The sequence below is a fragment of the Mastigoproctus giganteus genome, chromosome 9 (genome assembly GCF_048544385.1).
Source record: "Mastigoproctus giganteus isolate SK-2022 chromosome 9, ASM4854438v1, whole genome shotgun sequence".
NCBI lineage: Eukaryota > Metazoa > Arthropoda > Arachnida > Uropygi > Thelyphonidae > Mastigoproctus > Mastigoproctus giganteus.
The window spans coordinates 76,326,585-76,349,704 of record NC_143583.1 but is presented as its reverse complement, the minus strand read 5'-3'; the positions used below and the strand labels follow the sequence as shown (position 1 = coordinate 76,349,704).

Sequence of the window (23,120 nt, the reverse complement as noted above, 5' to 3'; positions counted from 1 at the left end):
GTTTCTTACCACACTTTTCTATCTTGAACAAATCTTTTTTTAATAACTATTTTAAGTTGCTATTCTTATTCTGTAGTTTACCATTGAAAAAGATTATTAGTTCATTAGTATGCAATATCTTTTATTTTTTGTGTATTGCATTTTTTCTCCCACTTTTGGACTAGTTTTATTCATACTATCTAATTCAAAGTTAAGGTAAATCTTGAGTGATTATTCATTAATCATTCAACTGGTTTTTGGTTACTTCTGTGGATACATTTATTATAGACACTAATTTGTGGCATTATCTCTTTCAGATTTTCCCCACAGAATGATGAGGCTTTTTGTTGCCTACAAGATATCATCAGTGATATCATTAGGTGGACATATTTCTTTTATAATTAAGTTGATGTTGTCTTGTTTTTATGTATCTAGAAATATTCTGTATATGACTGTATTTAGATAATGTCATATCTTTTCATATAAAAACATATATTATGCATTGCTTTCATTTTCTCCTTCTTGGTTTTACCCCATCTTTATTCATTATGTTGCTTATCTTAAACTGCATTTCTTTTTTTTATCTTTTTGTATCCTCTTAAAGAATTGGATAGGAGAGCCAATCTTATTTTCAATTTTTCTTTTTCTTTCTTTACTATAACTACTACAAGGCAAATTGAAGATATATTACCCTACTTAAACTTCTTTTATTAATCATTCATTTGTCTCTTTGAGATTGCAAGTAGCTGTTCTTGTTTCTAAGGATTTCCCAGATCATTTTGCTTAATCATTCTGTAAGCAGATGATTTATTAAACAAGACATATCCATTAGTTAGTTTATTTTGAAGTGAACATGATATCACTCAGATTTTGCTACTTCTTCAGCAGTATGCATCCATGTCCTCAGTCTAGTTTCTTAGGCTTGCAGTTCTATCTTGCAAAGTTTATCTGCAACTTTGTTCTGACCATCTTCCAGGCAAACCTTGATGATGATATGTAAATACTTTCTCCTTTCTTACTGTTTTTCAGGGGATGCAACACTCCATGTAATAGCACAAATAGTAATGGAACAAGCTGGATCACAGAGATTCAGAGACTAGTTTTCTTAGAAAAATTTGGATATGTACAACTTTTTTATAAGCAGTCCCCCTCTAAAGTAGTTCCCCCCATTTCCTGTTGTCTCAATGTTTCAGCCACTTCTGGAAGCTTCACTGGATGTCTTCTAATAGGCCTGTGGGGTTGGGAATGTTCATGTTCACAATGACTGCACAATCCTACACCAACTGTTATAAACTTTTTATTAAATAAAATAAATTAGAATTGTTAAGATAATAATAATAAAATGAAATAAAATAAGTAAAATGACTAGCACAATTACACCAGATAAAACAAGATACCTGTCTGTACAATAAAAATAAAATACAATAAAATAAAATAAAATAAAACAAAGTAGATAAAACACCAGATAAAAGCTTCGGTGTTTTATCCACATTATTTTATTTTTATTGTACAGACATGTATCTTTATTTTATCAGTTTTATCCGGTGTAATTGTGCTATTCATTTTACTTATTTTATTTCATTTTATTATTATTATCTTAACAACTCTAATTTATTTTATTTTATTTTAATTTTAATAAAAGTTTATAATTGTTGGTGTCAGATCGTGCAGTCGTTGGATGTCTTCAGCAGTGAGCTGGTGAATTCTGCTGTCCCATTCAATTGGATGGTTGGAACGTCAACAAACCTTTGATCTTTCTACTTTCAGCTTCATTTAGTTTGGAGCAAAAAAAAAATCATTTGGGGCAAGATCAGGTGAAAATGAATAATAGGATATTACAGAATTTTTTTTTTGGCCAAATTTTTCTTCAGTGGAGAGTGCAGTGTGTTAAGGATCATAGTCATGGTGGAGAAGCCACCCGCCATTTTTAAACAGCTAGTTGCACTTAACCCAGATTTTTCTTTCAATTGAATTAGAACCCCTTTATATTAGAACAAATATATGAAGAGCATATATAATACCCTGGATGTAGAAAAAAAAGAGAGAAAAGAGCAACACAATTTTTACATTTAACTGAACCTGTTGTACTTTTTTTTTTTTTTCTCAATGCAGGTGAATTTGATGACTTTACTGGGATGACATAAATTTCATTTCTGTGTCATATCTATGTTTCACCATGTAACAGCTTCATTTTAGCTTCTCACTCATTTTCTGTTGTTGAATCTTTTCATCATTATTCAACAATATTGGAACAGATTTTGCTAACTTAATGGATATCAAGGTTTTTAGTCAATGTTGCCTGTCATGATCCAAACGAGATTCCTAGTTTATCAACAATTTCTCAAGTGGTTAATTGCTCAGCAAAACAACTTTTTCATGAGTTTTAATTCAGGGATTTTCCTACATACAGATGTGCAAATATCATTCCTATACACAGTGGGGTATCAGAGGCCAAAGGGATTAATTACAGACTTGTAAGCTTGATTTCTGTGCCAGAGAATGTAATGAAGTCACTGGTTAAAGAAGTAATGAAGGATCATCTTGACAGGAGCATAATTATTGTTAATGTTTCATTGAAATCAACACAAAGACTAGTTCAGGAAGATCTTTTATCTGATTAATGTGATTAGATACTATGAAATTGGTGCCTCCGTAGCCAGGTGGGCAGGAGCAGCAGTGCATAGCACACGCTTCTTGATTAGACTGGAGTTCGAGCCCATGACCACCAAATAGAGGATGCAGAAAGTTCAGGGAATGACCATTGCATATTCCCGCAGCAATATGGCCTTAGTTGCTAATGCTCCTAAAAACCAAATAACAATAAAATAAATACTATGAAATAGTCACAAGGGAGCTTGGATGCAGAAAATAATTTTGACATCATATGTTTACATTTCATTAAAGCTTTTAATACCATTCCACATGAATGCTATTCAGATTGGAGCAGTATGATATTAAAGGCAAGTTCTTTTATAGATAGAGAAATGGTTGAGAGTTGTTAGTATTAGTACAGGCATATGATGAAAAAAACCTTCCCATTTCACCCATTCATTCACTCCAAATGCTTGTCTGGTTCTGCCTTGAACTTATTTAAGTTGTCAACATCCACTACAACAGATGGAAGTTTGTTCCAACTATCAACTACCCTTTGGCTAAAGGAAAATTTCCGCAAGTCTATTCTACAACTGTTTTTCCTCAATTTGAATATACCCCCCCCTCAGGTGTGTAATCTGAGCAAGAATTCCATCAGCATTGAGCTTGTTCAAACCATTCAAAGCATTATACACCTCAATCAGATCACCTCCTAAGTGCCTAGTCTCCAGATACTGCAATTTGCAGAACCTTTCTTGGTAAGAGCAACCCTTTGTTCCCCTCATCAATCTCGTTGCCCTTCTCACTACTCGTTTCAGCAGCTCTACATCCTTCCTAAAATGAGGCCTCCAGAGCTGTATGCAGTACTCAAGGTGTGGCCTGACCATTGCCTTATACAAGAGGACAGTTACCTCCTTATCCCTGCTAGCAAAATTCCTGTATATCATTGACAAGAGACCATGAACTACTCTTGCAGCCTGTCTACACTGTCAGAAAACTTCATATCTGACTGCACAATTACCCCCAGGTTATTTTCACTGTCCAATATCCCTAGTGTAGTACCACACAGTTGGTATGTTAGCATTAGTAGAGGCATATGATGCAAGAAAGCAAGCTTATTCAGCATCAGCCAAAAAAAAAAAAAAAAAAGAAAAAAAACAAAAACACACACCACTCCCATTTCACCCCTCCGTTCGTTCGAAATACCTGTCCAGTTGAGCTTTAAATTTGTTTAGGCTATCAACTTCAACAACAAGTGATGGAAGTCGGTTCCACCAACCAACCACCCGCTGGCCAAAGGCAAATTTCCGCACATCTATCCGGCATCCGTCCTTCCTCAATTTGAATTTATGCCCTCTGAGGTGATTTTTCTGAGCAAGATGAAGAATCCCATTGGCATTGAGCATGCTCAAATTATTCAAAGCCTTATACACCTCTATCAGATCACCTCGCCGGTGCCTAGTCTCCAGACTCTGTAATTTGCAAAACTTAAGCCTTTCTTCATAAGAGCAACCCTTTGTTCCATTCACTAATCTTGTTGCCCTTCTCTGTACCCATTCCAGCAGCTCTACATCCTTCTTGAAATGAGGCCTCCAGACCTGTATACAGTACTCAAGATGTGGCCTAACCATTGCCTTATACAAGGGAATAATCACCTCCTTATCCCTGCTAGAAAAATTCCTGTATATCATTGACAAGACACCATGAGCTACTCTTGCAGCTCGTCTGCACTGCTCAGAGAACTTCATATCTGCCTGCACAATTACCCCCAGGTCCTTTTCATTCTCCACCACTGTCAGTGTAGTACCGCAGAGTTGATACGTTGCTCTGGGGTTACTGTTTCCCATATGTAGTACTTTACATTTGTCAATGTTAAACTTCATTTGCCACCTCTCAGCCCATCTGTTCAACCTTTCCAGATCCTGTTGCAGCAGCATAGCGTCAGTAGTGTCCTTAACAACCCTGCCAACCATTGTATCATCTGCAAACTTGGACATTAAACTTGATATCCCATCATCAATATCATTCATAAACACCGAAAACAACAACGGACCCAACACTGAACCCTGAGGAACTCCACTAATAACATTAGTCCACGTTGAGCAGTGTCCATTGATTACCACTCTCTGTCTTCTGTCACTCAACCATCCCCTTATCCATAGCAGCAATTTGCCTCCAATGCCACACTGCTCCAATTTGTGCAGCAGTCTTCCATGTGCAACAGTATCAAAAGCCTTTCTAAGATCCAAATATATAATGTCAAAGTTATTCCCTGCATCCAGTTCTTTTGTGACTACATCATAGTATCCAATCAAATTGGTCAGGCAAGACCTGCCCTTAACAAAACCATGCTGCGTCTGAGCTATAACTGAATTCTTGACTAGATGATCCTGAAGTGCTTCTTTAACCAGTGCCTCCATTAATTTACCTGGAACAGAAGTTAAACTAACAGGTCTATAATTACTTGTGTCAGCCTTTGATCCTCCTTTGTGAATTGGGGTTACATTTGCACATCTCCAGTCTATGGGTACTTCCCCTGAGTCCAAAGAAGCTCTCATAATTATGGCTAGGGGTTTGCTTACTTCCTTTGCTGCCTCCTTTAATATAACTGGATAGATCCCATCCACCCCAGGTGCCTTTTTTATGTTTATCCTCAACAATCTCTCCTCCACTTTCCTCTCATTTATTACAAAATCATCCAGCTCACTGCCAATGTTTACTTTACCTACATCATTCTCCTTCCTGAATAACTCCTCATGCGTGAATGTAGATGCAAAATACTCGTTTAGATTGTTAGCCACCTGAGCAGGATCCTCAACTGTTGAACCATCAATATCCAGTGGACCAATCTGATTCATCCCTTTCCTTCTTGAGTTTAAATATGTAAAGAACTCTTTTCTGTTTTTCTTTGCATCCTTCGCCAAGGATTTTTCGTAGTCTGCCTTTGCCTGCCTAATCTCCTTTGTGACTTGGTTACAGACCAACTTATATCTATCATAGGCTTCCATGTCACCCATTAATTTGTATGTATCCCATGCATTTTTCTTCTCTGCCACATGTCTCATTAGTTCATCTGACAACCATTTAGGCCTAAACCTTGAACAATATTTCTTAGTTGGTATGTAAAGCCTGGTAGCCTCCAAGATTAGTTCCTTGAATGCTTCCCATTTTGAGTTTGCTAAATGCTAATGGTAACATCATCAGTTGGTCCCACTGTATAGAATTTAAATACTGTCTCAGACCATCATAGTCGCCTTTACGAAAACAAAAACCCTTCCCTTTACCTCGGATGGTAGTTACCTCCTTGAGTAAATCCCACTTCAACACACTGTGATCACTGCCACCTAGTGGTTCATTTATCTGCAGATTCTTAATGCATGAAGAATCACTACTGATAATCAGATCAAGAGTATTGCTCCCTCTTGTTGCCTCACGAACATGCTGATGTAGAAAACAATCATCCAATAAATCCCCAAAAGCCTTGATAGTGTGCGAGTGACCAACCCACAAATTCCAGTCAGTATCTGGGAAATTAAAATCCCCCATTATAAGACTCTCTGATTTACTGGCCCACTCTATTTCCCTGTACAATATCTTATTATACTCATCAGAGTCATTTGGCCTATAGCACACTCCTACTCTCAATTTTGATTTCCCTATGCTTATGTCACACCAAACTCACTCGACACTGCCCTGTCCATCGATGTCGACTGGCTTCGCTTCCTTGGACTTTATGTGTTTCTTAACTAATAGCATAACCCCTCCTCCCCTCCTGTCCTGTCTATCCTTTCTATACACATTGTATTCCCCAAATTCCAGTTCCGCATTACTTATATCTGTGTGACACCACGTCTCTGATATCCCAACAATATCTGCCTTTGATGTTTTGAGCAATACCTTAAATTCATCAAATTTATTTACCAAACTCCTAGCATTGGTGTACACGCAGGTATACATGCACCTGTTTCTATTCTTAGCTACCCTAACACAACCCATGTGTTTACTTGTACCGCAATGACTCCCAGCAGTCTCTGAAATATCCTGCATCTTGTTTTTCAGGCTTCTGCTCATTTCAATAGAAACAGTGCAAGAATCACTTCCACCTCTGCCAGTGGCTACTGTTAATCTATTAGTTCTTGTATCCCCCCCAACTAGCAATTTTCCGACCCACCTAACATTGCCTCGACAGCATCAGCAAAAATTCTTGCACCCTTTCTATTTAAGTGTATCCCATCCCTGTAGAAGCAATCTCTCCTGTTAACAAGTACAGACCAGGCTGAAAAAAAATTCTACCCCTTGAGCCTTGCACAATCCCTCCAGGGCTGAATTGATCGACAAGGCTCTCATCATATACTCCCTCCTATCGTGTCTGGGCAGAATTGCAGACACTTTCAAATTAATGTGGGGTTACCGCTACTTTACATTTGTTAATGCTAAACTTCAGTTGCCACCTCTCAGCCCATCTGCTCAACTTTTATAGATCCTGTTGCAATAGCATATTGCCATTAGTGGCATTAACAACCCTGCCAACCTTTGTATCATCTGCAAACTTGGACATTAAACCTGGTATACCTTCATCAATGTCATCATTAATAAATACAGAAAACAACAGTGGACCCAACCCTGGGGGACTCCACTAATGACATTAATCCACGAAGATCAGTTCCATTGATTACCATTCTCTGTCTTCTCCCACCCAATCATCCCTTTATCTATCACAGCAATTTGCCCTTAATACCATACTGCTCCAATTTGTACAGCAGTTTTCCATGTACAATATTAAAAGCTTTCCTAAAATCAGACTATATGATATCAAATTTTTTTTTTTCATCCAGTTCTTTTGTGATGACTTTATAATATCCAATCAAATTTGTCATACAAGATTTCCACTTAAAACACCCATGCATTGTCTGAACTATAACTGCAATCATGTCCAGATGATCCTGCAGTGCTTCTTTAACCAGTGCCTCCATTAATTTCCCCAGAACACAAGATAAACTAACAGGGCTGTAATTACTTGATTCTTTGATTCTTTTGATTGATTCCTTTGATTCTTTTTTTGCAAATTGGTCACATTGGGTCACAAAAAACCTAGTAGTTTCCAAAATTTCTTCCTTGAATGCTTCCCATTTAGAATTTGCTCTTGGTAACATCATCTGTTGGTCCCATTGTATTGAATTTAAAAACTGTCTGAGACCACTGTAGTCACCTTTAATCAGATCAAGTATTACTCCATCTAGTTGCCTCTCGAACATGCTGCTGTAAAAAACAATCATCCAATAAATCCACAAAAGCCTTGCTAGTATGTGAGTGACCAACTCCCAAGTTCCAGTAAATATCTGGGAAGTTAAAATCCCCCATTATAAGACAGTCTGATTTACTTGCCCACTCTATTTCTCTGTACAGTTGTTCATTGTACTCATCAGAGTCATTAGGCCTATAACACACTCCTAATCTCAATTTTTCTTTCCCAGTGCTTTTGTCACACCAAATTGACTCAGCATTGCACGGTCTACCCATGTCAACTGGATGCACTTCCTTAGATTTTATGTGTTTCTTAACTAACAGTGTAACTCCACCTTCATTCCTATGCTCTATGATTTCTGTACACATTGCACGGCGCCTCTGTAGCCAGGTGAGCAGGAGCAGCAGTGCATAGCACACGCTTCTTGATTAGACCGGGGTTCGAGCCCATGACCACGAAATACAGAGGATGTGGAAAGGTTGGGTAATGACCACCGCACATCCCCAGAGCAGTATGGCCTTAGTTGCTAATGCTCCTAAAAACCAAATAACAAACACACAAACATACACATTGCACTCCACATATTCCAGTTCTACACTGCTTATATCTGTGTAACACCATGTCTCCGATATCCCAACAATATCTGCCTTTGATGTCTTGACCAGCACTTCAAATTCATCAAATTTATTTACTATACTCCTAGCATTGGTTTACATGCATGTATATGCACCTGTTCTTATTCTTAGCTACCCTAACACTGCCCATGTATTTACTTGTTCCATGATGACGCCCACCAGTCCCTGAAATCGCCAGCACTCTGCTTTCCAGGCTGCCCCTCAATCTAATAGAAGCAGTGCAAGAATCTCTTTCACCTCTGTCTGTGGCTACTGTTAATCTTTTAGTCTACGAATCTATCAGTCTGTGAATGATGGAGGAAAGCAAGCTTATCCATCATCAGCAGAAACAAACTTACAGTTAACTAAATGCTGGCTGAATGCATATTTCTGCTTATCTATTCTGTAGCCATCCTTTCTCCAGTTGAATTTATACCCTCTCATGTGTGTAGTTTTGCCAAGAAGGATTCTCAGATTTAATATAGTTAGAGAAGGACATTACTTAGTTGTTTTCCATTAAGATTATTACTATAATTAATGCCACTCATCTACCATGTGAAATTAATAATATTATTTATTACATTAATTGCCTAAATCACTACAATTTAAGGTGATGTTTCAGTCATCTTACTGATACATATCATCACACCATGCTGTTGGGGGATGCAGAAATATAATGGGTTATTTTTGAATTTGAATATTACAATAACATATATACAATTCCAATAAGTTTATTAATTGTGGCTAATAAGTCTAAAGTATTAAGTTTGAATTACTGTTACAATAGATATTAAATTAAGTAAAATGAAATACAAAAATTTTACATTCTTACTTGAAGTGCATACAGGCAAGGGGTGCTGCCAGCAATTAATTAATAGGTGATGGATTCAGACCATTACTTCACCTTCCCCCAGCTCTCAGAGCAACACAGTTGAGCAAATGCCCTTCAACTGCACAGTCTCCAATCTTACATCAGAGAAAGAAGGCTGCTATTCACAATCAAGATGGACGTGGGTAAAATTACAGTGCCATATGTCTGGGATCACTGCTCTTGGTGCATCCCTCCCCCTTATCTCCGATTTGCAGCATGGCAGACCATAACCGGCTAGTACTCGCCAACAGATTCCTGCCAAAGCAAATGCTGCTCTCACTGCAAGCGAACAACAGTGACCTCCAAGAAGTGTTCAACAATAAAAAATACAGGAAGGGAATCCTCGCTGAACTGAAAATTTAGAACTGTGCTTTTGCCTTCCAGTAGTCTGGATGTAACCTCTTCTGAGCCTTTTGGCTAAGATCAAAGTGAAGTAGTCTGGATGTATATTATGTAACATATCCATCGGTTACTGAAGTTGTCTCAGGTTTGCAAACTCTATGCCGACATTCACAAGTTTGCATACACAAGCTCTCCGAAAAGCAAGTGTTATCCTTGTAACACCAACAGTCATGTTAGTGCTGTCTTGTCATTTGTTTTCTGGAATCGCAAACCTCGCTGGATTACAACTCTTGGAATATGAAGATGCTTTCTTTTGCTGTGTGTTGATGCCAATGATGTGACAAGCTGCTCTTATGTACATACTTTGTCAAACAGACAAGTGTATTTCAACCTGAAGGGGCATGCAGTCTTTTTTATTCATTGCTTGTTTTTCAACCCCCTTTGTTCTATTTAAATATTAGCTACTATGTATATTATGTTTGTAAATACTGTTTATCTTTTCATTTATAATTTAAATTCATTGATCCCTGAAGATGTAAATCCCTGGCCTGTGGCCGTGACAGGTAGGTTGCAACATAAACTATATTTTGTACATATTATTGTTGCAATAAAAATGATCTTTTTCTTCTTCTTCATTAGTCAATTGAATGTTGCTAAGTTTTCTACGGATCCGGTGGTTCTTGTGTAGTGAGGACCTTTGCACTTATACTCCGAATACCAGGGTAGGTGTGCAGTCTGGTTCGATGGGGGGGGGGTTGTATGTGGGCTGCTTCTCTGGATATCTGGACTATTTTGTTTTTGGTTTTTCATTTCTTCAATTTTCTTATCAAAAAGTTTAAAATATTGTGGGTTGAATTGAACTTCCTGTTTTCTGTTGATTGTGGAGGTACATTTTATTGAAGAAAGCTTCTTTAAATTTCCTCCTGTTGTATTTGTATTGGTTGTCAGTAGAAAGCATTCTGCTGCTATCGAAATCCCAAGAGTCACCACATTGGAATGCATGTAGGGCTGTGTTGGACTTTAGAACTCTTCCATATTGCACATCTTTTTTTTTTTTTTTTTATGCTCTTTGATTCTGCAGTTTAGCCTTCTGTATGATTCTCCTATGTATGTACCCCTTGTACCTACAGTCTGTTTTATAGATAGGACCTCTAGAGCTGAAGGGTTATCGGGCTCTTGTTTTAAAATCTGCTTGATGGAGGCCGATCTTAAAACAACAGCCCAGGCTTTGGTATCGCTACCTTTTTTCCAGGTGGTGATACAAAATTTCCTAGCTTCTTTTGCTATTTTAGTGCTGACTGTAGGTATGTAAGGTATGCACATGAAGGTTCTTCTGTCCCTGCTGGGTTGGGTTTTTTGATAGTTTTGGAGATGTCTTCTATGGCCACAAAAAACACCTTTTAAGCAATAAAGAAGGTTCCATTTAGCAGCTCCCAAAAAGTGATGCACTTTAAAGTAGCCTCAAAAGCAGATATGATTGTTATTAATGACCACTGCTTTTCATGGACTGCTGTTATTAGCATGCTCCTCTCAGTATTCTGTGTTGGGTCGCCTTACTGTTTTTAATATTTATTAATGATTCCAACAAGACCTGGATAAATTAGGTAGGCATGCTTAAAATAAATACAACGTACTTCATTTGGGTAGTAACAATTCCAGAATAAAATGCCATTTTGGTGGTACAAAATTTGAGGTAGCAGAGAAAGTAAAAGACCTTGGGGTAATTGTACAGTCAGGCATGAAGTTCTCTGAGAGTGCAGACAGGCTGCTAGGTCAGTTCATTGGGTTCTAGCAGTGGAGTAATTATGCAGTCTGATATGAAGTAGTGAAGACAGGCTGCTGAACCAGCTCATTTGGTTCTATCAGTGTTATATAGGAATCTTGCTATTAGGGACAAAGAGATGATTGTTCAACTGTATAAGTATAGCTGCCAGCTCTCTAGACTTACTACAGAGAGTATGTTGATTTTACTTGATTTAATAAGTGAGCACTCAATTCTCTAATCATCATATGTCAATAAACATAATATCTAGTGCTTCAGCTATATATGGATAGCCTGTGCGATGTGTAAAGGAACAAAGAAATCAGGCACTTGGATTTTCGGAAAACTTTTGATACTGTTGCACACGGAATACTGCTGTTCAAATTGGAGCAGTGTGGCATTAAGAGCATGTTATTGGTTTGAATAAAGGGATGGTTGATTGGGATTACACAGAGTGGTCATTAATAGACACTGCCTTTTTTATGGACTAACATTATTAGTGTAGTTCCCTAGGGTTCAGTGCTTGGCCCATTGTTGTTTACTGTATTTATAAATGAAGGTATATCAGGCTTAATGACTAATTTGCAGATAACACAAATTCCAGCAGGGTGGTTAATGACAGTAATCTGTGCATATGCTACTACAACAAGTTCTAGAAAAATTAGTCAGAATGGCTGAGAAATGGCAGTTGAAGTTTAGCATTAGTAGAGGCATTTGATGCAAGAAAGCAAGCTTATGCAGCATCAGCCAAAAAAAAAAACCCACTTCCACTTCACCCCTCTGTTCGTTCAAAATACCTGTCCAGCTGAGCCTTAAAGTTATTTAGGCTATCAACCTCCACTACAAGGGATGGAAGTCTGTTCCACCAACCAACCACCCGCTGGCTAAAGGTAAATTTCCGCACGTCTGTCCTACATCTGTCTTTCCTCAATTTGAATTTATGCCCTCTCAGGTGATTATTCTGAGCTAGAGGAAGAATCCCATCAGCATTGAGCATGCTCAAACCATTCAAGGCTTTATACACCTCTATCAGATCACCTCGCTGGTGCCTAGTCTCCAGACACTGTAATTTGCAAAACTTAAGCCTTTCTTCATAAGAGCACCCCTTTGTTCCATTCACTAATCTTGTTGCGCTTCTCTGTACTCGTTCCAGCAGCTCTACATCCTTCTTGAAATGAGGCCCCCAGACCTGTATACAGTACTCTAGGTGTGGCCTGACCATTGCCTTATACAAGGGAATAATCACCTCCTTATCCCTGCTGGAAAAATTCCTGTATATCATTGACAATACTCCATGAGCTACTCTTGCAGCCCATCTGCACTGCTCAGAGAACTTCATATCTGCCTGCACAACCACCCCCAAGTCCCTTTCATTCTCTACCACTGTCAGTGTAGTATCACAGAGTTGATACGTTGCTCTGGGGTTGCTGTTTCCCATGTGTAGTACTTTACATTTGTCAATGTTAAACTTCATTTGCCACCTCTCAGCCCATCTGCTCAACCTTTCCAGATCCTGTTGCAGCAGCATAGTGTCAGTAGTGTCCTTGACAACCCTGCCAACCTTTGTATCGTCTGCAAACTTGGACATTAAGCTTGATATACCATCATCAATATCATTTATAAATACAGAAAACAATAATGGACCCAACACTGAGCCCTGAGGGACTCCACTAATAACATTAGTCCACGATGAGCACTGTCCATTGATTACCACTCTCTGTCTTCTCCCCCTCAACCACCCCTTTATCCATAGCAGCAATTTGCCTCCAATGTCACACTGCTCCAATTTGTGTAGCAGTCTTCCATGTGCAACAGTATCAAAAGCCTTTCTAAGATCCAAGTATATAATATCAAAGCTATTCCCTGCATCCAGTTCTTTTGTGACTGCATCATAGTATCCAATCAAATTGGTCAGGCAAGACTTCCCCTTAACAAAACCATGCTGTGTCCGAGCTATAACTGAAGTCTTGTCTAAATGATCCTGCAGTGCTTCTTTAACCAGTGCCTCCATTAATTTTCCTGGAACAGAAGTTAAGCTCACAGGTCTATAATTACTTGTGTCAGCCTTTGATCCTCCTTTGTGAATTGGGGTCACATTTGCACATTTCCAGTCTATGGGTACCTCCCCTGAGTCCAAGGAAGCTCTCATAATTATGGCTAGGGGTTTGCTTACTTCCTTTGCTGCCTCCTTTAATATAACTGGATAGATCCCATCCACCCCGGGTGCCTTTCTTGTGTTTATCTTCAACAGTTTCTCCTCCACTTTACTCCCAGTTATTTCAAGATTCTGTAGCTTACTGTTAGAGTTGAATACACCTCTGGCATTCCCCTCGCTCAATAACTCCTCATGTGTGAATGTCGATGCAAAATATTCATTTAGTTTGTTAGCTGCCTGAGCAGGATCATCAACAGTTGACCCATCAATATCAAGTGGACCAATCTAATTCATCCCCTTCCTTCTAGAGTTTACATAAGTAAAGAACTCTTTGCTGTTTTTCTTTGCATCCCTTGCCAAGGATTTCTCGTAATCTGCCTTTGCCTGCCTAACCTCCTTTGTAACTTGGTTGCATATCAACTTGTATCTATCATAGGCTTCTGTGTCATGTGTTAATTTGTAAGTATCCCATGCATTTTTCTTCTCTGCCATATGCCTCATTAGTTCATCTGACATCCATTTTGGCCTAAACCTTGAACAATATTTCTTAGTTGGTATGTAAAGCCTAATAGCTTCCAAGATAAGTTCTTTGAATGCTTCCCATTTTGAATTTGCTGTTGGTAACATCATCAGTTGGTCCCACTGTATAGAATTTAAATACTGTCTCAGTCCATCGTAGTCGCCTTTACGGAAGCAATAACTCTTCCCTTTACCCCCTAATGGTAGTTACCTCTTTGAGTAAATCCCACTTCAGCAAACTGTGATCACTGCCACCTAGTGGTTCATTTATCTGCAGATTCTTAATGCATGAAGAATCACTGCTGATAATCAAATCAAGAGTATTACTCCCTCTAGTTGCCTCCCGAACATGCTGATGTAGAAACATTGACAAATGCAAGGTATAGCATATGGGTAGCAGTAATCCCAGACTAACATACCAACTGTCTGGTATTACACTCAGGGTAGTGGGAAATGAATAAGACTTTGGGATAATTGTGCAGTAAGATATGAAGTTCAATGAGCAGTGCAGACAGGCTACAGGAGTTTTGTCAATAATATACTGGAACTTTGCTAGCAGGGATAAGGAGGTGATTATCCCATGTCTTGAGTACTGCATTCAGGTCTGGAGGCCTCATTTTAGGAAGAATGTAGAACTGCTGGAATGAGTACAGAGAGAAGAGATGGATTGGTGAGGGGAACAAAGGGAAGAGGGTGCTTTTACCATGAAAGGCTTCAGTTCTGCAAATTGCAACATCTGGAGACCAGGCACCTGTGAGGTGATCTGATTGGGGTGTTTAAAGATTTGAATGGATTGAGCAAGCTCAGTGTTGATGGCAATCTTCTTCTTGCTCCAATTACACATGAGAGGGGCGTAAATTCAAATTGAGGAAGATTAATTGCAGAATAGATGTGTGAAATTTGGCTTCAGCCAGTGGGTGGTCAATTGCTGGAACAAACTTGAATCTGTTGTTGTTGTGTGGGTAGTTTGAATAAAACAAGGAAGAACTAGGCAAATTATTGGAGATGATAGACAGGTGATATGGGAAGGTTTTTTTTTTTTTTTTATTGATGCTTTATAATCTTTGCTTTCTTGCATCATTAGTCACTACTAATATATGGAGCAGAAGGAAGAGTTGAAGCAAAATAGATTGAAAATAATGCTGATATGATACCAAAATTTGAAGACACTCTTTGATATATGGTATGATGGTTATTTTGGAGAATTCTTTTTTGAAATCTTTAAATTATTTGCACAAACTACATATTTTCCTTTGAAAACATTGCCTACAATTCCTCTGTGTCTTATGATCCAAAAGCATGTAGCAAAAGTTTTTTTTTTTTGATTACTCTTTACAATCTGGTACCCCTTCTGATTGATCATTGCGAGTAGCAGTGATTGCCATGCCTAGCCTGCTATAATCAGTCTTAGTTAGTGTTTATTCCCCCACCCAGCCCTGCTCTTTTAAAATGGCTTCCTGATTTTAAAACAAACAGTGGTGGGGGGGTGGATTTAGTTTAATCTTTAACCATAGCAGGCTAGTCATATCAATCACTGCTATTTGCAATGATTAATCGGAAGGAGTACCACATTGTAAAGACTAACCATTTTTTTTAGATCATACTATATTTTTCTTACACTAACAGAAGATATATCGTGAATGATGTTACCGTCCTGAATAAGGTAAATATTTGAAGTGATCACAGAATGGTAAGATTTACACTTGATGTAGGAAAGGAAAGGTAAAAACTGACTCTAGTAAATAATACAAGGTCTTTCAGATAACAAAAGAGGAGAAAAAGCAGTATGTACTGGAACTTAAGAACAAGTTTGAGCTTCTGCAGACTGCTCAGGACCAAGATATCGACGAGGAATATTACAACTTTCTGAAAGTGATAAAGCCCAAGAAATCCCAAGAAGAAAAAATTAGTTAAGAAACACTGACAAGGAGAAAATTGAGTATACTGAGTTATGCAAAGCCATTAGAAAGAGACTCAGAGAGGACATAAGAAGATTTAACACAAGAAAAGTAGAACAAGCATTAAGGGAAAACAAAGGACTTAAATCAGCAGCCATGAGCAATAATACAGAAAGAAAAATGATACTGAAACTGAAGAATAGCAATGGCGTACTTATAAATAGCAGAGAAGGCATAATTCAAATAGTAGAAGACTACTATAGAGAATTATACAAGCAGCGAGGGAATGATGCCAGCAGTGGGGAAGATGGATCGCAAATTCGCAAGACATATGACATACCCGATATTCTTCCTGATGAAGTAGAACATGCATTGATGAAAATGAAGAATCAGAAAGCCCCAGGGGAAGATGAAGTTACTGTAGAGTTGTTAAAATTGGGAGGAAGAGACATAACACAAAAACTGGCAAGGCTCTTCACAAAGTGCATTAGAAAAGGTGTGATGCCTAAGCAGTGGAATATAATACAATCACAGTTTTGCTGCATAAGAAAGGAGATAAATCAGAACTTGGAAATTACAGACCAATTAGCTTGATATCCCACATCTACAAGTTGTTCACAAGGGTCATTACTAACAGATTAGAAAGAATACTTGATGAGAATCAACCAAAAGAGCAAGCTGGCTTTAGGACAGGATTCTCAACTATGGATCACCTTCACGTAATATCACAGCTAATGGAGAAAGCAAATGAATATAAAACACCATTATGCATGGCATTTGTGGATTATGAAAAGGCATTTGACTCCATACAGCATAAGGCAATGTTTCGGGCACCGGAAAGACAAGGCATAGATACCCCATATATTATGATTTTGAAGAAAATATACGAGAGTGCTACCTCCTTTATTAGACTAGACAAAGACAGTAGGAAATTTAAAATCGAGAGAGGAGTTCGACAAGGAGACACAATATCTCCGAAGCTGTTTACTGCTGCCCTTGAGGAAGCTTTCAGAAGATTAGACTGGTTGCAGAAAGGAGTCAGTGTGAACGGAGAGTACCTAAACCATTTACGATTTGCAGATGACTTTGTGGTCATAAGCCACGATCCCAAAGAATTAGAGGAAAATCTTAATCAGTTATGCAGAGTTTGTAAGGATTTTGGACTAAAGATGAATATGGCTAAAACAAAAGTAATGATGAACAAGCATGCCACAGAAAGGGACATAATGATTGAAGGAGCAGTAATTGAAAAGGTCGAGTCATACTTATCTGGGACAAGTTATTAGCTGTAATAATGATAAATGGCTGGAAGTCAAGAGAAGAATAAATTTTGGATGGATAGCATTCAGGAAATATAGTCACATACTGAAGAGCAATATCCCAGTTTGTCTGAAACGTAAAATAATGAACCAGTGTATACTCCCCACCATGACTTACGGAAGTGAAACTTGGGCACTCACCAAAAGAATTGAAGAGAAGCTGAGAACTACACAGCAAAGAATGGAATGAATTATATTGGAAATCAGACTGTTAGATAAGAAGAGAAACACTTGGTTTAGGCAGCAAACTCAAGTAAAGAACATTCTTATCAGAACTAAAATGGTCTTGGGCAGAACACATAGCTCGAAGATATGATGACAGATGGACTAAGAAAATAACAGAATGGTACCCAAGAGGAACTAGAAGAAAACCTGGAAGACAACGGCAAAGATGGATAGATGAAATTCATGAGTTTTAGTAAATGGATGGCCATTGCACAAAACAGAAGGAACTGGAAAGTTGCTGGAGAGGCCTTCATCCTGCAGTGGATTGAAAATGGCTGATGATAATGATGATATTTTTCTTGCCTAGCATATGCAAGTGAGGATTGGCATGTCTCAAGAACTTGTTCTTCAGCCCTAAGAAGAAGATCAATATTCTACTTCTTTTTGAAAACCAAAAATATTTTAAGATGTTTGGAATTAGCAATGCTCTTGATTGTAATTAAGATGGTGCCCTCTTTGAAGAAACTAAAAGTTGCGATCAGAGCAACTGTAATGAAGAGTATGACGGCAGTGAATTTTTTTTTCATTTTAAAATGAGTAAATTCTTTCTACACTGATATTTTGTGTATTAAGTACTTGTAAATTTTGTGTTTCTGATATATGCAATAAAATTTTTTTTAACAAAATTTGCCTTCTAAAATCTGGTGTGTTTTATAGTCCAGAAAAATGTGAATGCTGTTGACACCCTTATTCTTTCTCAGACAATGCACATCATGTGACATAAATTGAAATTGAAAAAGGATGGCTGCAGCACTAGATGTGTGGCAATTTGATTATATACACAGATTAATTGATTGTTGGAATAATCTTCCATCTGGTGTTATGGAGGTGAGTACAGTTGGGTCTTCATATTTGCGGGATCTTTATTTGCAGATTCATGTTTTTGCATTGGTGGTCACAAAATTTGTCATACTAAAAATTGGCTGCTACTCAGTGCAGGTGCCTCCGTAGCCAGGTGGGCAGGAGCAGCAGTGCGTAGCACACGCTTCTTGATTAGACTGGGGTTCCAGCCCGTCACCACCAAATACGGAGGATGCGGAAAGGTCAGGGAATGACCACCACATATCCCCGGAGCAATATGGCCTTAGTTGCTAATGCTCCTAAAAACCAAATAACAAACAAACAAGCTACTCAGTGCATTCACCTTGAGTGATGGTGGGGGCATGCGCATCTTCAGTCTTGCAGTGAGCGTCATCCAAGTAGGATGGCTTGTGACCTTTGTGTGTTGTGTGTGTGTCTGAGTTAGCATTAGTAGAGGCATATGATGCAAGAAAGCAAGCTTATGCAGCATCAGCCAAAAAAAAAAACACTTCCATTTCACCCCTCCGTTCGTTTGAAATACCTGTCCAGCTGAGCCTTAAATTTATTTAGGCTATCAACTTCCACAACAAGGGATGGAAGTCTGTTCCACCAACCAACTACCCGCTGGCTAAAGGCAAATTTCCGCACATCTTTCCTACATCTGTCTTTCCTTAATCTGAATTTATGCCCTCTCAGGTGATTATTCTGAGCAAGAGGAAGAATCCCATCGTTAGGCCACTTGTGCTTAAAATATTACTGTTGTTATCTGAATATCTATGGGTTCTAAACAAAGTGCATCTAGTGATGGACAAAAACCTAAAAGGGCTAAGAAAGTGATGACTTTGAATGAGAAAGTGCGGATGCTAGATAAATGTCGTGAACAGCTCACATATGCGGCTATAGGCCACATGTTCGGTATCAAAGAAAATCTGTTGCATTTACCGACAGATTAGTTTAACTGCTAGGTCAGTAATGCATTGATTTATTTAGTGATTAAAATGCAGTGATACCACAACTATTATTAGCCTTGTGGCCTTCAATGAGATAGGACTCAATGGTCAGCTATCGTTATTTATTTTGTTTCATGCTAATGGTCATGCTCTTCCATTTATAGTGATATTTCATGAAATTCTGACTTCAATATTGAAGAGAAGAAGGCCCCAGGATTCAAGGCGGCATGAGATTGCTAGTTTGCAGTAACGAAGCAGGCAACATGACAAAGCCTTGCCTAATTTTCTGCATGCAGAACCCAAATGCTCTTAGAGGACGTAACAAAAATATATTGCCTGAGTACTGGATGTGGAATGCAAAAGCCTGGACGACAAAGGACCTTTTCCTGAACTGGTTCCACCACTGCTTCATCACCGAAGTTAAGGAATACCTAGAGGAAAAAAGGGCTTCCATTTAAAGTCTTCCTCATGCTGGACAATGTCCCAGGATACTCAAGTGATACACAAGACTATGCAAATGAAGACGTAGAGGTGGTCTTTTTACCTCCTACTGATACTTTCCTTATCCAGCCTCTCGATCAGAGGGTAATCAAGGCCTTTAAGGCCAACTATGTGAAGAGGTGTATGGACTGAATCATTGAGGCCATGAACAGTGATGACAACCTCAATATTTCAGTTTTGGAAGGATCATAGCTGACAGTGTCTTCCTAATAAAACTCGTGCTGGTAGGCATCAAGGACAAGTCTGTAAATGGCAGTTGGAAGAACTTGTGGCCCGAGGTTGTGCACTACTTCAGTCCAGATGAACTATGAACCATTCCAGACAAACAGCTCAAGAAAACCATTGCAGAAACAAAGGAGTTGGCCAGGAGAATAGGGAGCATAGGTTTCGATGAATTGGAGGAGGAAGACATCAATGATTTAATTGATGGACAGGCAGCAACACTAACAAGTGATGAACTCGAGGAGCTTATTTGTTCCATCTCTGAGGACGAAGTTGAGGAAGAACCATGTCAAGAGAAGGTCGACTAGGAAAACTTGCCCAGGTTTTCCAAGCCATTACACAAATTCATGTTGTCATTACATTACACTTCATTATACTAATCATGTTGTCATCAGCAACATGATTTGTGTTATGAAGTTCAAGGAAAGCCTCGATGATATTTTAACACCATACACAGCCATGTTCAATGAGTTCAAACAAAACAAGAAGCAGTTTCCCATCACAATGTTCCTGAAAAGGATAACTTCTACATCGATGCCTAAAACTCCTTGTACCCCAAGCCGGAAGTCTCAACATCAGCCAACCCTGCTTCTTCTTCAGCCTCTGAGATCCCTACTACCAAGGAGTACTGAATCCTGTGGTGAATACCGTGGTGCATGCCTTTTTCTTAACTATGTCATAGAATTTTGATAGTGTTTTCAAAACATGGGTCTAAAATTTTATTATTGTAAAACACAAAGTCTTTTAAACAGATTTAAACATTTTTCTGTTAATTGTAAATGGTTGCGTAAGTGTTTAGACATTCGTAGAAAACATCTGGGACTATTTGGGCGAGAGTACAGATTTTTGCAGAATTTCACTTTTTCTCAGAAGTGTTGACACGTAACCCCTGTGAATATGGAGACCCAACTGTATTTTGAATAAATTTAAAGGAGGATTGGACAGATTATTAGAAGGGATGACAAACAAAGTTGTTTTTTTTACCTAGCTGTAAATGCTTGCTTCTTTGCATTATATTGCCACTAGTGATACTCTAGTAATAATTTCAGTACTCTTGGATATGATCAGCCAATGTTGATCATCCTCAACAAATGATCAACATTGCTGTTTTGGAAACATTTCTTCTACTGATAAATCACAGTTTTACTTAAATGAACATCACCAAATGCATTTCTTCCATCATATCCATTATGATTGCCAAAGATATCTGTAGCATCTGAAGTTCAACATGTGCTATTCATACTCATTTGACTTAGCAAGAAATAGTTTGAACCAGTAATACGGTGACCCCCCTCCTCTATCTTTACTTGTTTTCCATTTGCTTCCACTGTTTTTTTTTTGCAGTAAATAAATTCTTAGACCTCTGATCAGATTGTACCATTATAAGGTCTCATCATATACCTGTATTTTTTCCCTCATTAATCTTTCTGACAGACATTGTGGTAGCCTACATGCCTCATCCCCTTCAATGTATAGTATGGAGGAAATCAGCAACTGACTTCACAACAAGTTTCATCCATCAGCTATCCAAGTCACAGATGGAGATTTTAACCTGTCACACCAATCCTAGCCTTGCTGAAGACTAGAATCATGGCCCTCCTTGGTGCAGTAAGCCTGAAATGAAACAGATAATTTCAGAACCAACCAGAGGCTTCCACTTGCTTTACCTTGTTTCACTAGTTTGCCCCACCAGCTGTAAATGACCCATGCCCTCACCTTTCCTTCAGACCAACTACCTATCATCATGAGGTTCACCTAACTTTTCCAAGAAGCCCTAAAAATTGGAAATATCCTAAAAATTTCCATTCAAAAATATCTTTTGACTCCACAAATATATCTATGCTGCTTCTGGCATGCTCTCTTGGACTGTGATTTTTCTCTTGTCATAGCTCTTGAAAAGGAAAACTTCTACATTTATTTTAATATGCTTAGTAGCATATTAAAAGTTTTACTTTTAATATTCTACTAAGGCAGTAAACATTAACACACATTCTGGAGTATGGTGACCCCCTGAGTTATCTTGCCTTTTAAAGGAAAGGTAATGCCCACATGCCATCTGGAAAACTTGGAGGAAAGCTGCCCACAGGATTGCCTTCTTCTGGGTGAGAGCCACGTTAAAGCATAAAAAAGCAGTTGTCATTAAGAATCATCAGACCTACACATTAAGAATTCTAAATTCCTTAATAACACAAAGGATTCCATTAAATGCCACACTTTGGATCTGGAGAAATGGCTCAAGTACATCTCTTGCTTTGAAAACCAGCCTGCTTCTCTGAATACCCCACAGTTCCCAAATATTTCTCATTCTACAGATGCCTTAACAATTCTCTGACTCTAAGAACCAGCTGATTAGTGCTATCTGCTTGTACCCACTAAGGACCACCACTGGAAATGATGGTATCTCACAGTTTATGGTCAAATGCTGCAATGTCTACCTCATTGGGCCACTGCTAACTATTTCCAATAAATGGCTAGGGCATCACTTCTTTCCTCCTCACTTGGACAAGTACAAGGTCTGACCTTTCCTAAAAAGCCATTCTGCTACCAGCATTGATTAATTTAGACATTGCCTTTCTTATGTCTCCTGAAAGTCTTAGAAAAGGCACTATTCACCATCGTGGATCAAATCCTGCCAAACTCTCCTCCTAAAATACAATTTGCTGCATTGGGAAAATAAAATAAGCCATCACTAATTTCATCTCTATATCTCACCACACCCTATTGCTTCTCCTTCCTGTGTCCTCAAAGATCTTAGAAAAGACAATACTCCCATCTGGCATCAAATCCTGCTGGACTCTCCTCCTGAAATACATTTTTCTGCATAAGGAAAACAGCCATCACTAATCTCGTCTCAGTATCTCACTACATCTTCAATGTCTTGGAAAGTAGGGAGAAGCTTGTTGTGACCTATCTGGATCTTCAGTCAGCCTTCAATGCAGTATCAGTACCTCAGCTTCTTTCCCTTCTCTAGCATCACCTTCTTCACCATATTTGTGAGGATGTGCTAATGATAACCATTCTCTAGTATGTGATGTTTCTACCACTGTACCTCAAGGGAGGTGTTCTCTTCCAAGTGTTCTTTATAGCAGACATTGCCCCTTTTATGGTTAATAAAAGCAACTACT

The 23,120-nt window shown here is 38.5% G+C and overlaps 1 protein-coding gene across 1 annotated transcript in view; it reads left to right on the top strand.

The window, feature by feature from the left end:
* Window positions 1–23,120, top strand: part of LOC150080467 (transcription factor CP2-like protein 1) — a 442,462-nt gene that overhangs the window by 127,216 nt on the left and 292,126 nt on the right. The window lies entirely within an intron of this gene.